This window comes from Panthera pardus, unplaced genomic scaffold (assembly GCF_024362965.1).
Source record: "Panthera pardus isolate Hobbes unplaced genomic scaffold, ASM2436296v1 HiC_scaffold_296, whole genome shotgun sequence".
In the NCBI taxonomy this organism is placed as follows: domain Eukaryota; kingdom Metazoa; phylum Chordata; class Mammalia; order Carnivora; family Felidae; genus Panthera; species Panthera pardus.
In genome coordinates, this window is record NW_026526872.1 from 1 (window position 1) to 14,003 (window position 14,003).

The 14,003-nt window shown below is 37.2% G+C and overlaps 1 pseudogene; it reads right to left on the minus strand.

Annotated features, from left to right (window-relative positions):
• Positions 1 to 1,374: 1,374 nt before the first annotated feature.
• On the minus strand, positions 1,375 to 1,950 carry LOC109261132 (60S ribosomal protein L18a-like; annotated as a pseudogene).
• Positions 1,951 to 14,003: the final 12,053 nt, after the last annotated feature.

Consider the following 14,003-nt stretch of genomic DNA (forward strand, 5'->3'; position numbering starts at 1 on the left):
TAGAGGGGCACCTGGGTGGCTCAGTTGGTTAAGCATTGGACTTCAGCTCAGGTCATGATCTCACGGTCAATGAGTTCAAACCCCGTGTAGGGCTGTGTGCTGACAGCTCAGAGCTCGGGGCCTACTTTGGATTCTGTGTCTCCCCCTGTTTGCGCTCTCTCTCTCTCTCTCTCTCTCTCAAAAATAACTAAACATCAAAAAAATTTTTAGAAAAGATCTCATACGTAAAGAAGCACAAGAATTATATACCATTCCTTTGACAATGTAGCTTCTTATATCTTTTGAATCTGTTTTAAATTCCATCATAGTAACCACTAATTGTTCAACTCTTTTCCAGAAACTGTAGTAGATGTGTGAGGCTTTTTCTACATACGTGGCTTCTCTGGGCATAAACAAGTCTATGTGACATCTTCTTCAGAAGGTAATGTCTATCTGCAGCATATGAGCATTCTGTAAAAATAAATCTCACTGCAGTTTAATGAAATTGTTATACAATAATGTAAGTTTTCTGAACTATAATATGAAACATTAAAGGGGTTTTCTTTTTCTTCTTCTTTTTATAGTGTACTAGAAATCTTATTTGGCCTGAGAAAATAGGATAACTAATATTTAGTAATCTTTTTAAAGTTAATCTCCTGTTAACATGTAACACCTTTCCTGGCCACTAGGGTCTCGGACTCTTCTCTAGTTACTTCCCTCCATAACACTGCCCAACTTCAAGGACAAATTTCTAGATCATTGTCTGCATCTCACTATCTTTTATAATTGTTTGGTTTCCAAAATCTTAAAACTCTTTATCTGAAACCCTCTACCTTTCCAACCTTCAAATTCCTTCAGTGGCACTGCTACTGAGCGTAGCTGCCATCCCCCACCCCACCCCACCCTTACATCTCCACCTGTCTTCTCCATTCCCTATCTCCAGTGACCTAGAAATTGAGCTCCTTTAATGGGTCATTCTGTAGCAGGCTTTGTTTTCCTGTTTATGTGGCCTGGACACAGTCATCGCTCATTTCAATTGTGCTCGCTTAAGACTTTTTATTCGTTTGTTCCTCTTCACCTTTCACTACAGAAAACTTGCCATTGATAACAGGGATTGGTCCAAGAATTTTATGTGTCTCCTTGTCATCTCAGATGCTTAGGACTTCTACAGAAACATGACATAGCTATACTGATCAGATCCTTTAGGGTTATGAGTGTAGAATCTTCTGCCTTAACTGCATTCTCTCTCTCTCTCTCTCTCTCTCTCTCTCTCTCTCTGTTTTGTTTTGTTTAGGTTTTTTTGTTTGTTTGTTTGTTTGTTTGTTTGGCTTTTTGGGTTTTTGGTTTTCCCAAGGCATTTCTTTGGGCAGACCTAGGGACAGGGAAGCTCTGTATCTAAAAGAAGATTTTGGGCCTCTTCATGGTAAAACATGGCTTCTATTGGCCATGCAAGACCCGGTGGGTCAGTGGGAACTTGATCATAGAGTCATGGAGTTGGTTGGCTGCTGGTAGGCACTTGCTGGCTGCAGTCTCCTCCACCTTTATAATCTGGATCGAGAGGGCCCAGGTGCAATACCAGGTGTCCATGTCTCAGTAGCACTGGGTAACAGCACCTGCAGTGGTCAGGTCCAGTACTCTTGGTACATATTGTGAGTGCCACTGGGGGGTCATGGCACAGACAGGTGCCAAAGTTCTTGACCCACATGGGGTATTTCTGAAACACCTGTCCATAGTAGACAATTTCCCTTGAAGATATATTCATCTTCTTCAGCTGAGACACAAAGTACCAGAAGTGGGACTTGTTGACAGCATGATTATGTACAAAGATGTGCACGTGATAGAGGAGCAGAGTATGGCATTTGGGGTAGGCAGGCAGTGCTCTATCACCTTGTACTCTCCCAGTGTGCCTGAGGCCTTTGGGGCGCACTTTCCACTCTTACTGTAGCCCACAAAAGGAAGTGTTGGCTGCATACTTATTAATGTCTGATACCTTTTTCTTTCCTGTTGGCTCCAGGTCCCTTTTTTGTTGTGGCTGCCCCAGTGTTACCAAGCTACTATCCTTTAACTTCAACAGATGTCTTGGATTATTTCCTCAGTGAGAAAACAAGTCAACAGTCATGAAATTTCTTTGCTGCCCCTCTTTACCCTCTATCACAGATTCTTCATATTCAGTGATACTAGGATTTATCTCACTTTCTCCTCCAATTTCAGAGAATGAAATACCTTTTCCTTCTTAGGGTTAGTTTTCCAACGATTTTCTTGCTATCTCTCCTTTCTATGTACTTTAAGAACTTACTTCATCAGATTTCCCCTCTCTTTCTTGGATCTGCAAACACTTCTTTCCCACAGAGCCTTTCTTAAAGCAAACTAACTGTTTACTTCTCCCTGTCATACGTAATTTCTCCTGCAACCCTACATTTTCCTCAAGTTAAATTCCCATCTCTGTCTTATTCACATTCATACTTTAAAAATGATTGATTTCCCCATCTGCTGCTCATCAATTTGCCCAGTGTAATCTGTCTTCTATTTTATCCATTTTTCTCAAATACTCTTTGGAGTATTGACTATTGTACTCTCTATTTGATCAATTAAGTTTTTGTTTTTTTGTCTCACTTCATCATGGTCACAAAGTGACATTGTTGGATCTTCGTGTTTTGTCCGAGATAACTTATATTCAACAAGAGGACATTATACCCTTAACTGTGGGTGCCAGGCCAGCTCTAACAACACCCAGGCCTTGCTGTTAGACTCAGCCCATTTGTGGCTATTAAGGGGCTGATATTCTCCTTCTCAACAACGATGATGGTGATGTCAATAATAAATGATAAATGCATTTGGTGTTTATGTTCATTCTGTTTTAAATTATTAATATATATTAAATCCTCCAGTCCTCTCAATACTACTGGATAGGTACCATGATTTTCTCCGTTTTGAAGATGAGAAAATTAAGACCCCAGAAGGGGAAATAACTTGAGTGCAACAAAGCTGGTAATATTTAGAGCAGATAGGTCAGCTATTTCGTACACACCATTGCATAGCTTCCCAGTTGTATTTGTTTCAGGGCTTGGCCTCTTATTTTGCATTAGCTTTCCTTGTGATTGATTCTCACTGGCACAACTCATCGTGTTTTATCTTCCATTCATGCTGAATCTTTCTTGCCTCTGCCTCAAGACATCTCTGTTGCCACTGACACCCACTTGGTATCTCTAGATGAGCAATGTAGGAAAGGCAGAAGAGTTAAAAGTTTTTAGAGCAAATTTTTAACTAATGTTGTTGAGAGGTGGTGAATATTCTCCCTTTTGTCTTATCCATGGGCGATCCTGAAATGCAACAGTTAGGATGGTCTCTTAGAAGACATTCCAGCAATCAAACCATCAAGTGTGCTTGACTTAAAATTGAATGTTTGCTCTCCGTATATCTATGTCTCACTCAAATTTCTCCTCACTTCTGCTTCCCTGGAATTGTATTCCCTAAGAAACTGGCAGTATATAAACTTTTATGCCAGGTTTCACTTTTTGGAGAACCCAAGCAATCTAAATCCAAACTGTGAAAACTCCACCTAGATGGTCTACAGTCTCTCTTTCCTTATCCAGTAGAGCATAGAGGTTGACAACACTGGCTTCAGAAGGTAAATATCAATTGGAGTTTGGATGTTGCCACAAATAAGCAATGGGACCTTGAGTGATGTATTTAATCTCTCTTGCCCTTTCTTAAAAATTAGAGATAACTACTTACTTTAAATAGCTCTACCTCCCTAACAAGGGTTATGACACATTTAATAGTTTGCTGTGACTAACATACTCTTTGACATGTAACATGTAAGTATTATTTTTATTATCATTATTAATATCTTTCAAAACTGTCTTTCACCTTTGTCCTGATATATATTAATGTTAACACCATCTAACCTACCACCCAAACAAAACAAATTGTAAGGAAAGCATTGACTCTTCCATCTGCTTCTTCCATCTGTTTCAACCTCACAAACTTTCATCATATAATTGCTTCATAAATTAACGTTTGTTTTACCTCTCAAAAACCCTCTCACATCCATTCTATATTAACCTTGCTATCTTCATTTTGACAGGCATTTCCAGAATCTCACCAAAATTTGCAATAATAGTGTACTATGTTAAATGATTTTCCTTGCCTACTCTCCTTAATGCATCACATTTATTCCTTTACTTTCCTTAGTCTTTTAAAACACAGCCCAATTTCATCACTAATAATACTGCATTGTAATTGGTTACTTATTTCTCTGTGGCTCTCAAGGGTTTATCAACCTTGGTACTATTGACATTTGGGGATATATAATTATTCATCACTGGGGGTGTTGTTCTTTGTATTGTAGGCTGTTTCACAGTATCTCTGGTCTCTATCCACTAGATGACAGTAGTGCCCCCTCCCCAGTTATGACAAAAAAAAAAAAAAAAATGTCTCCAGACTTTGTCATATGTCCCCTGAGGAGAAAACCATCCTGGTTTCGACCACTGCTGTAGAAAGTGAGTCATTTACAGACAGGGGTTATATTTTATTGACATAAGTCCCTAACACCAAGCACCAAGTTGGAAAAATGATAAATGTTTAATAAATATTTTATTAAATGAATGAACCAGTTCTCTCTTTCAAGTGTTTTTCTTCTTCTTTTTTAAATCTCAGGGACCACCTTTTATCTGTGCTTCTGTAGCTTTTAGCATTTTTCTGTACCTATGTCTGTTTCCCCAATTACATTGTATGATTTTCTTACATCCTTAACCCCCACAGAATGAATGGAATATAGTGGGTTCTCAATAAATACATATTCAATTATATTTAGTTAGTAAATTAATATCTATGTTTGTGGATATGTTCATACCACATGATTCTCTCATTGAAGGTCCTATATGATAATAATTGTATGTTCTCACATCATGCACTTTCCCTTTGTGACACTTATACCAGCTATAATTAACTGATCATGTATTTAATTGCTTAGTATCTATCTCTGTAGGGTATTTGAGACAGAAATCGTGGTTACCTCATTTATCCCCCTCTCCTCTGGCTAACCCAGAACTTTATTCACAGTACATACTCAGGAAATTATAAGTCTTTGTCAAATGAATGAAGGAAACAAATTAATGCTTCTGCTAGATGAAATGGACAATATGTACTTGGAGAATTTGATGCAATATATGTATCATGGTTTATGGATGTATGTGATGAAGCATCTTTGAACCTATATTAGGAAGCTTTAAAAAGCGTCATCTTTGTCAAATTAGTGAAAAAGTAATTTGCCCCTCTAAATCACTTCACAAAAGGGAGAACTTGACGCTGTCATAAGTCAATACAGATGTTTGATATCCCAGACTTGTAATCTCCTCTTGCTCAGCATGTTCATTTTTTTCCGGTCCTAATGAGTAGCTCATGGATCTTAATTGACATATTGACCTTGAAAACTCTAGACAATGATCTCTTGTGCCAGCTTCATTATCTGTGGCTTTATTAGCCAAGGAAATTTGACAATAAAACATGAAACAATCACAATCTACATAAAGACACTATAAATCATACTTCTATCAAGTAAAAATAACCAATATAGTCCCTAACATTGTATCACACAAATACAATTTCGTCTTATATTCCAAATATAAAATAAGTAGTTTTGTTCTGCTATTGTCTGAAACTACTTATTAACCCATATTTTAAAAATCTCAACAATGAATGTTTGATAAGAATTTCACAGAGCAGAATATTGTTTAAAGGCTCTAAATTTAGTGTCTTTTGAGGAATCTTCTTGCATCAGAGGAAACCAGCATGCTATCTTAAAGAACATTAAAACCAAGAGACAAAAAAACCTCTTTTCATACATATTGCTGTGTGTTTTCTTTCCTCACCATGGTCTCCTGTTGTTCCCAGTAGGGATACCAATTTTAGGATATGCAGTAGACAGCTGTACTATAGAAGCTAAAGCTTGAAATTGTTCGGGAGAAGCTAAGTTAGGGCTTTTCATTTGGCAAGAAATTGTAAGCAAAAAATCATAGTAAACAGCCTGCAATAAATGGCCTGTAATAGAAGTACAAATTTTTTGAAAAATTATTGACTTAGAATTTTCTGATGGAAATACTATGCCAAAATAAATTTGAAAGTGATCCTAACCACAAGCAGTCATGTTAGGCACCTGTTGACTCTTCTATATCATGCATAGCTTAATGAAAAAGACCATTGTTTCTCACAAAAGTGTGTAACTGTGTTCCTGATGGGGAGTAAAATTACAAAAGTATGAAATTGTCATTTCAACTTAAAAACTACTGATATTTAGGTGACGTTTTGTTTTAGCTGAGCGCATCTCTATTATACATGTTTTCATTCCTTTTTAATGTCTGGAAAATACACAGGTCTTTCTCCAGGACATAAAATGAGTTATTATGTTGTTATATTAATTGCCTATACAATCATATCCAAATTCCCAAGATAATAATGGTCAGTCCTCTATCTCCCTTTCAAACCTCACTCCCATTTGCCCCTTTGTTCCTGTTCTTGTGACTGTACACAATGTGGAAAGCATCCATCGTGTCTAAACAGGTAGTATTCTGGTTGTATTACTCCCTGTGCTTGGAATGAAGACCCCACTATTTATCCCCGGAATACTTTTCTTTTCAATACTTGCTTTTCAAATCTCAGTTCAAGCCAACACTGCCTGCTCTCTGAAGCCATCATTGAGTCTTCCAGGCAGGCTTTGCTGTTTCTTTCTCCATATACCCAACTGCTTCTATCAACTCTATTTTTCCTTCCACTCTCTTCACTCTGGAACAAATTATCAGAGATATTAGTGCTAAAATCAGTGGACTCAGTAGTGTCACTTGCCTGTGCACTGATCAGACCATATTTAGAAAGTATATTTAATTCTTGGCTATTGTAGAGCAACATTGATGAATCAGAACATGGTCAGAGAAGAAAAGACCTTAAAGCCATTATATCGTGAGCTGCTACTTATGAAGTTATAAGTTGGGAATAATAATATCTGATACTGTTGTAAAATTGAACTAAAATAACACATCAAAATTCTGTTAACTTGAAAAGTAAATTTTGAGAAACACGTTCCATGCCCATTTGCCAATTTTACACTCCCTGTATTGGTTGCTCACCATCTTGAGAGAATAGACTCCCCTGTGGGCATTTGTTTCCTCTGTTTACAAATGAACTTGCAATGAAATTACTACTTTTTATTTTTTATTTATGTTTTTATTTTTATCTCCTTGATCGAATGTAAGCTTCTTCATGGCACAAATTAGTGAAATTATTTTCATATCCTTTAATACCAGCACATTAATACTAAACACACTGTACAGTCTTCAAAAGAATATGAAGAAAATCTGAAATGAGTTTCCACCAAAGGAAAACATTGTCGTTTTCTTTAAAATAGCTAATGGGCCATCATGTAGAAGACTGGTAACTTCATCACCTCCAAACGGTAGCACAAGGAAGAGTGTGGGTAGCTAATTGCACATCAGTATTGGGAGAATACTGAAAACTTCTAAAAAAGAAACAAATGATTTGTTATCCCATTATCCAAATAGTCTCTCCTAGTTGAAATATATGAAACCAGTTCATACAAATGATTAGAATATAGAAAGAATTAAAAAGGTATATACTAGAAATAAAAGCCTAACCTTATATTTCTAGAAACCACCCTTTACAGTGTTCTTCAAAAAGGTATTATGCATGTACATATATGCCTATAAGTACATCCGTAAAGTATTTTACACTGAAGGCATTCTCCCTATTCCCATTTATGTGAGTTAGTTGGTGTCTTCCTTTCTCCTTCTCTCTCCTCCCTCTCTTTCTCTTTCTCTGTGTTTGTGTGTGTAACTCCACTTCTTTATTGTCGGTATTATTGAACTTATTAAGAAAAACAGTGTTGTCATGAGCAGTCGTGTACATGGATACTTTGAAATATATCGGGAACTTTCTCTAAAGATTTAATGTTAAAAAGGAAACCAAAGAAATAGACTTTCCTGTGAGGTAACGATGTCTTCATGAGTTAAACTTTTAGAGGCTTTCCTTTTTTAAAATTGTTTAATGTTTGGGGTGCCTGGGTGGCGCAGTCGGTTAAGCGTCCGACTTCAGCCAGGTCACGATCTCGCGGTCCGTGAGTTCGAGCCCCGCGTCGGGCTCTGGGCTGATGGCTCGGAGCCTGGAGCCTGTTTCCGAGTCTGTGTCTCCCTCTCTCTCTGCCCCTCCCCCGTTCATGCTCTGTCTCTTTCTGTCCCAAAAATAAATAAAAAATGTTGAAAAAAAAAAATTTAAAAAAAAAAATTGTTTAATGTTTATTTATTTTTGAGAGAGAGAGATTGACAGAGTGTCAGCAGGGGAGGGGCAGAGAGAGAGACACACACAGAATATGAAGCAGACTCTAGGTTCCGAGCTCTCAACAAAGAGCCTAACCTGGGGCTCAAATTCATGAACCAGGAGGACAGGACTTGAACGGAATTCGGATGCTCAACCAATGGGCCACCCAGGTGCCCCCAGAGGCTTTTCTTTAAAATATTACTGCTTTGGAAATGAAGCTAAACTAAAATGGTTCCTAACAGCTGTTCATAATTCTAATATAATAACAAAATTTTGGTTGCTATTCACATCAAATAATGCTTCTCAACATTAGCTGTAAATTATAATCATCTGGAGAAATTTAAAAACAATAACAATGCGCAGGTTCCAGTCCTGATGAATTAAATCAAAATCTGTAGGGATGGGACTCAGGCTGTAGGTTCCTAGGTTCTTCTAATGTGCATTTACTGTTGAGAATTTGTGATGTAAAAGTCAAGTCATTAACATCGTTTATCAATAAGTTTGAAAACAAGAATGGCAGCAATAAAGGTACAAGAACTTTACGGAATTTATTTTCTTTTCTACTAGCAAAATGGGGGGAGCATGATAGTAATGTAAAGAACAGAAACACACTGGAGAGAACCTCAGACACTGCCAGTACAGGACTTTGGTAAATGTTAGTCATTTTCTCTGAGCAGATACTCCTTTTTTTCAACTCTTTGAATGCTGGTTCCTTATACAGAGGAAGAAAGGGTCCATATCTGTCTGCACTCTTTCCCATTGTTATTCCTGGGTCCAAGGAAGCTGAGATGGGCATCTGAGCTTCTTTAATCAATGGTTCTCTACAAGAAGGTTAGGAATCATCTCTCTGTATCAGAACTGATATGTAGCAACGTCCATCAGAAGAGATGAGTAGGCTTCTGTCAAGGTAGATGCGGCAGGGTAGATAGAATGAAACCTGAAGCTAGGTTAAGTAATTGGGTTCTTGTTCAATAAATTGCTTGTTTGTGCTGTGTAATGAAAGATCTTTGGTGCAGTGGATGTCTGAATCCAAATACTCTTCGGATTTTCTGATGGAAAAAGAGATAAGGGTGAAAGGGATTTAATTTAGAACTATTGAAAACCTTTAAAGAGATTAGAAAAAAATGGCAAATGCACTTTCTTTTTTAAAATCAGGATTCTTTGTTACTTGTCAGCGCTGGTTATTTATTTTTTCAATTGACAATAAAACTTATTTGTTGGTTTTGGTTTTGTTGCTTTTAGTTTTTCTCCCATCAATTTGCCATCATTAAGTGACCTTTAAGATTCAGATTGTGAAGAAGATAATGGAGAAGTTGTTTTCTCCCAGCCCATGTACCCTAAACCTGAATTTAGGAAGTATTAACTTTCAGGATTTCATTGGAATGTCACATCAGAATTGTAGGCACTGCATCGGTGCATAGACTAGACCTCATGTCTTGATTCAAGTGATATTTTTTTCCCCCATAAAGTCAGACCTCACTCATGTGCCTAAGCTTCTATTTAAAAAAAAAAAATTCTTCAAAGAATACACTTTAAAAATATATCTCATTAAAAAACTCATGTGAACAATCAGAGCAGTCTGGATATGTAATAGTGGGTAGAATTTGGTGAAATATATTAATCTCAACAATAAAACCATTCATGCATTGGGCTTTTTAAAGCATTGTCCCAGATAATTTTAATAAGTAATTATTTGAATGTATTTACTTTCTAAGGGATAAAAAAAATGTGTCCAAGAAATGAGAAATAAAATGGTCTCTTTCTTTTCATTCCACTCGTTTAACACTTGAAAAAATAAAAGGCTTTATTTGAGGAAAAATTTAGAGATACACAACTAGAAGAGGAAGGGGATTCACAACTCAGAAGGGAAAAAAAAAATGTTGACTGGATAAGATCTGTATTGAAATTCCCTTCAATATATGGTACATTCATAGTGTTTTGATACTTGGGACAAATCCCAGGCATCGCATCCCCTCAGACGCTTTGTTTCACATCTCTGTGTCATACTCTCTAACCCTCCCTTCACTAGGTGATCTACGTATTCATACTTCATCTATTTTTGTTCTTTCCTCAGTTTTCCCTCTCCTTCTTTCTCTTCTCTGGAGGAACATGTATCTAATCTCCAGGATCATATTAGGAGTCAGAATTCTAACAAATAAGTGCTTATTGAAAGTAGCTTCTCTTTAGGGTTGCCTAGCATGCCACATGAAACAGCAGAACTAGGAAGTAAGAACACTGAGTTGAAGCAAAAGTTCAGCTGAAAAATTTGTTAAGTCTTGGCAGCTTCTAAGCCCTGTAGAGATCCATTTTCTTTTAGCAGAGGGTCAAAGGCAGAACAGGTGATCCAGAGCTGCACTGAAGATGGGAGTGTCTCCTGATGAAACATATCACTCTCAGATTCTGGGAGGCTGTCATGTGAGAAGCTGAATTAGAAATACTTTCAAAGAGACAACTGTCTTCTAGAGAGTAACCCTCCTTTTAAAAAAATTCAGGAGTTGGACTTCCCATTTATCTTTAAATGAGGAAGGAGACCTTCTCCATTTTCCCTAATTCTTGACTTCATTTTAGAACTGACAAGTTTAAACAAGATGAGAATCAGATTGCTTCTGCTTATCTCATTCTTTCAGCTCTAGCCGACAGTGTAATTAATGTTGCTGTAGGAAAAACAAAAAGCGTTCTTGAGGAGAACTTTTTCCTCTCTGCTTTTTGCAGGCATCATTCTTGAGAGAGTAGGTTGTCTTTTTGACATACTACTGAGGGAGGTATAACACACAGATGTCCTTGATGATTTTTTGCATGTCTGTTGATTTGTAAGTTAAGCCCAGACTACTTTTGTCTTCTTATCTTTTTATGGTGCACAGAAGTTATTAATTACCATACTGTTAAAAAAAGTAGCATCCAAAACAAAAAATTATACATACATATGCACATAGTTTCTTTTGCTGGCCTTCCCTACAACATATGATTTTCCTTAGCATGTTGGTGTTTTAATCCGTTTCTGGGGAAATTTGCTATAGAAAAGTACTAGAGTTATACTGATAGCTATCGGGTGTCTTTTATAACTAGTTCCCTCAGTTCAAGGTTACATTTTCTTACCTACACTGTCAAAATTGTTTTTCAACATCATTCCTACAAATTCCAGTAGACTTCCCATCTTCTCTTGCAAGTCAGGTTTTCTCCTCAGAATCCTTCAATTTCTCTCTCTTAGTTACCAAATCAATTGTGAACGCTTTATTCTGGCACTCGGTTGTCTATAGCTAGACCCATATTTGAGTACCTATCCTGACAGTTTTATGTGCTTCAATTTCTGGTCTCTAATTAAATTATATACATGAGAATACTCAGAACTTACCCATAATATTTAGTCCGCATGGACTGCTTTTATAATCCATCTTTCTACTGTGATTCTACTCACTTATCAAGACCAAGTTTAAATGCCATTTCATCCATAACTTTTTTCTCTTCATTTATACTTTTTTCTCAGCACTCTTGCCCACCATCTACTACCACCATGGGGACATACCATAATTAATGGCTATTTTTTTATGTTTGTTCCTATACTATTGTAAATGCACAATACCTTGTGATATATGTATTCATATGTGTATCTGTCTGCCTTATAAGAACCTCAATATAGGAATATACCTATATCTATACAGTAGCATATAGAAATATACACTACATAACTCTTTGTTGGTATGTGAAATGGTTTACCTACTTGTTATAGAGAATATATACAGTTTTTTCTTACATTTATTTTTTAAAGGACAGACTATATTATTATGAAAAAAATGTGTTAAGAATTCGTGGATCTTTTCTATAGATAAACTTACATTCTGTCAAGAGAAGTCAACGCCTATTTTCAAAGGCAGAAAGTTTTCTTTTTTTCTTGGTAGCAATAACGGGAAACACTTTAACCTCCTGTTTTTTAGTCCAAAGTGGAATGGTGTTATTTATCATGCATTGATTTGTTGTCTCTGAACTGACAAAGTAGGTGGTTTGGCTATTTACAGTCAGCGTAAGATGGTATATATGTTCAAGGATGCAGGTGAGTACCATTAGAATAAGTCCTTTGGGACGGCTAGTTATGTAGCAAAAGGAATATATCATACAAGTAATTAAGGATGCAAAAGAAGAATAGTATAGAAAGATATGATGGCTTTAAACATAAGTTGTCTTCTAATGAAGCTGATGTCAATCCAACCATTCTTTAGAGAAATCTATGTAGGATAAAGTTCTAAAATTTTCATTTTGTGATCGTAATTGTATTTTGAAATGATTTCTGTTTATAATGGGAATCAATATTTGATCTAGTGGATCCTCAGTATCATCCTCAGTATGATAGGATTGTTTAAGCATTTGTAAATTGGGAAAACTGAGGAATATAACAGACATGAATCCCTCACTTTCATTTTCAGCTTTTATGAAATAAAACGTATATTTATGCATTATATTTATACTTAATATTATATTCAATGTTTACCGTAAAGTTATTGTAAGTAAATTTTTTTTCCTGTTATAATTAAGGGGATATGTAGTTGTAACTTATGTAGAGTATTCAGTGAAAATACTTAACAAAATGGTCTTAGTGCATATATTCTGCATACAATTAAAAACTTCTGTTTGTATGAAATGAGAATATCCCAGGATTCATATCAGATGGCTGTAAACTACCTACTTAATGTTATGTGATTTTTCCATAAGAAGCTTATTTGGTGTTTCTTTCTTTACAGAAATATCTTTATTTTAATATGTTTTATTATAATAAAATTTATATGCTAACACTTAATAATAATATTCCTAATAAATTACTCACGCCGCCAATGCCACCTCACCACCACCGCCGCTATGACTCTCTAGCGTGTAGTTCTGAACTCTGTTTCTTGGTACAACTGCGAGGTAGGAATTGTTTGTTGGCTTTGAAACCAGGGGCGGATCAAGATGAGTGCTTGACACTTTGGTAATGATGTCATTTAGGAAAAGGCATCGGGTTTCTTTCTTAGTTTCTATTCAATTTGGAAGGCTTAGCTCTATCACTGTCATTTTCTGGTGACATGACTGAGCGTGTTTGCTGAGCCTCAGAGGCTGTGCCACATGAAAGGGTATTGGGGCGGGCGGCCCTCAGTCCTCCACCTTCCTTGTCGGGCGCTGGTTTGCTCTGCTGCCCAGTGACAGTCCTGGATGTGAGCAGTGTCCCCCCTCTGCCTTGTCCTCAAGACTGCTACATCAAGGCCTGCAGAGGGTGGGGACTTGGCCACAGGCCCAGCCCTGGGGACCTTGGCCGTGGGGCCAGTGCTGGGGTTCAGTCAGGGTCTGGCTGGCTTCAGCTGTCCTTATGCGTCCTCATGGCCAGCGCACCTGTGACAGGTGTGTGCTGTCTGTAATTTGGTTGGGGTGATGATATATGGAAATGTCCAATAGCTTGCTTTTAATGTAAGCTGTTCAGCAAGATTTTCCTATCTTACGGAAAGCCTTTTTGCTGATGCTTTTAGAGTAATCGCCGAGAGACCAAGTTTTGAATTCTGTGGCAAAATCCCAGAGAGAGGACGTGAACGTGCTCAGGTCTCTGCTCATCCCTCAGCTTTTACTTAAAAGGGCCTGGCTGTCACTTCTTGTTCCTATTTACACCTGATTTCTCCCAAAGCGGGGGAGTTGGAGATGGAGAGAGGGAGCTGCGGTGTTCTTAGAACGCGCAC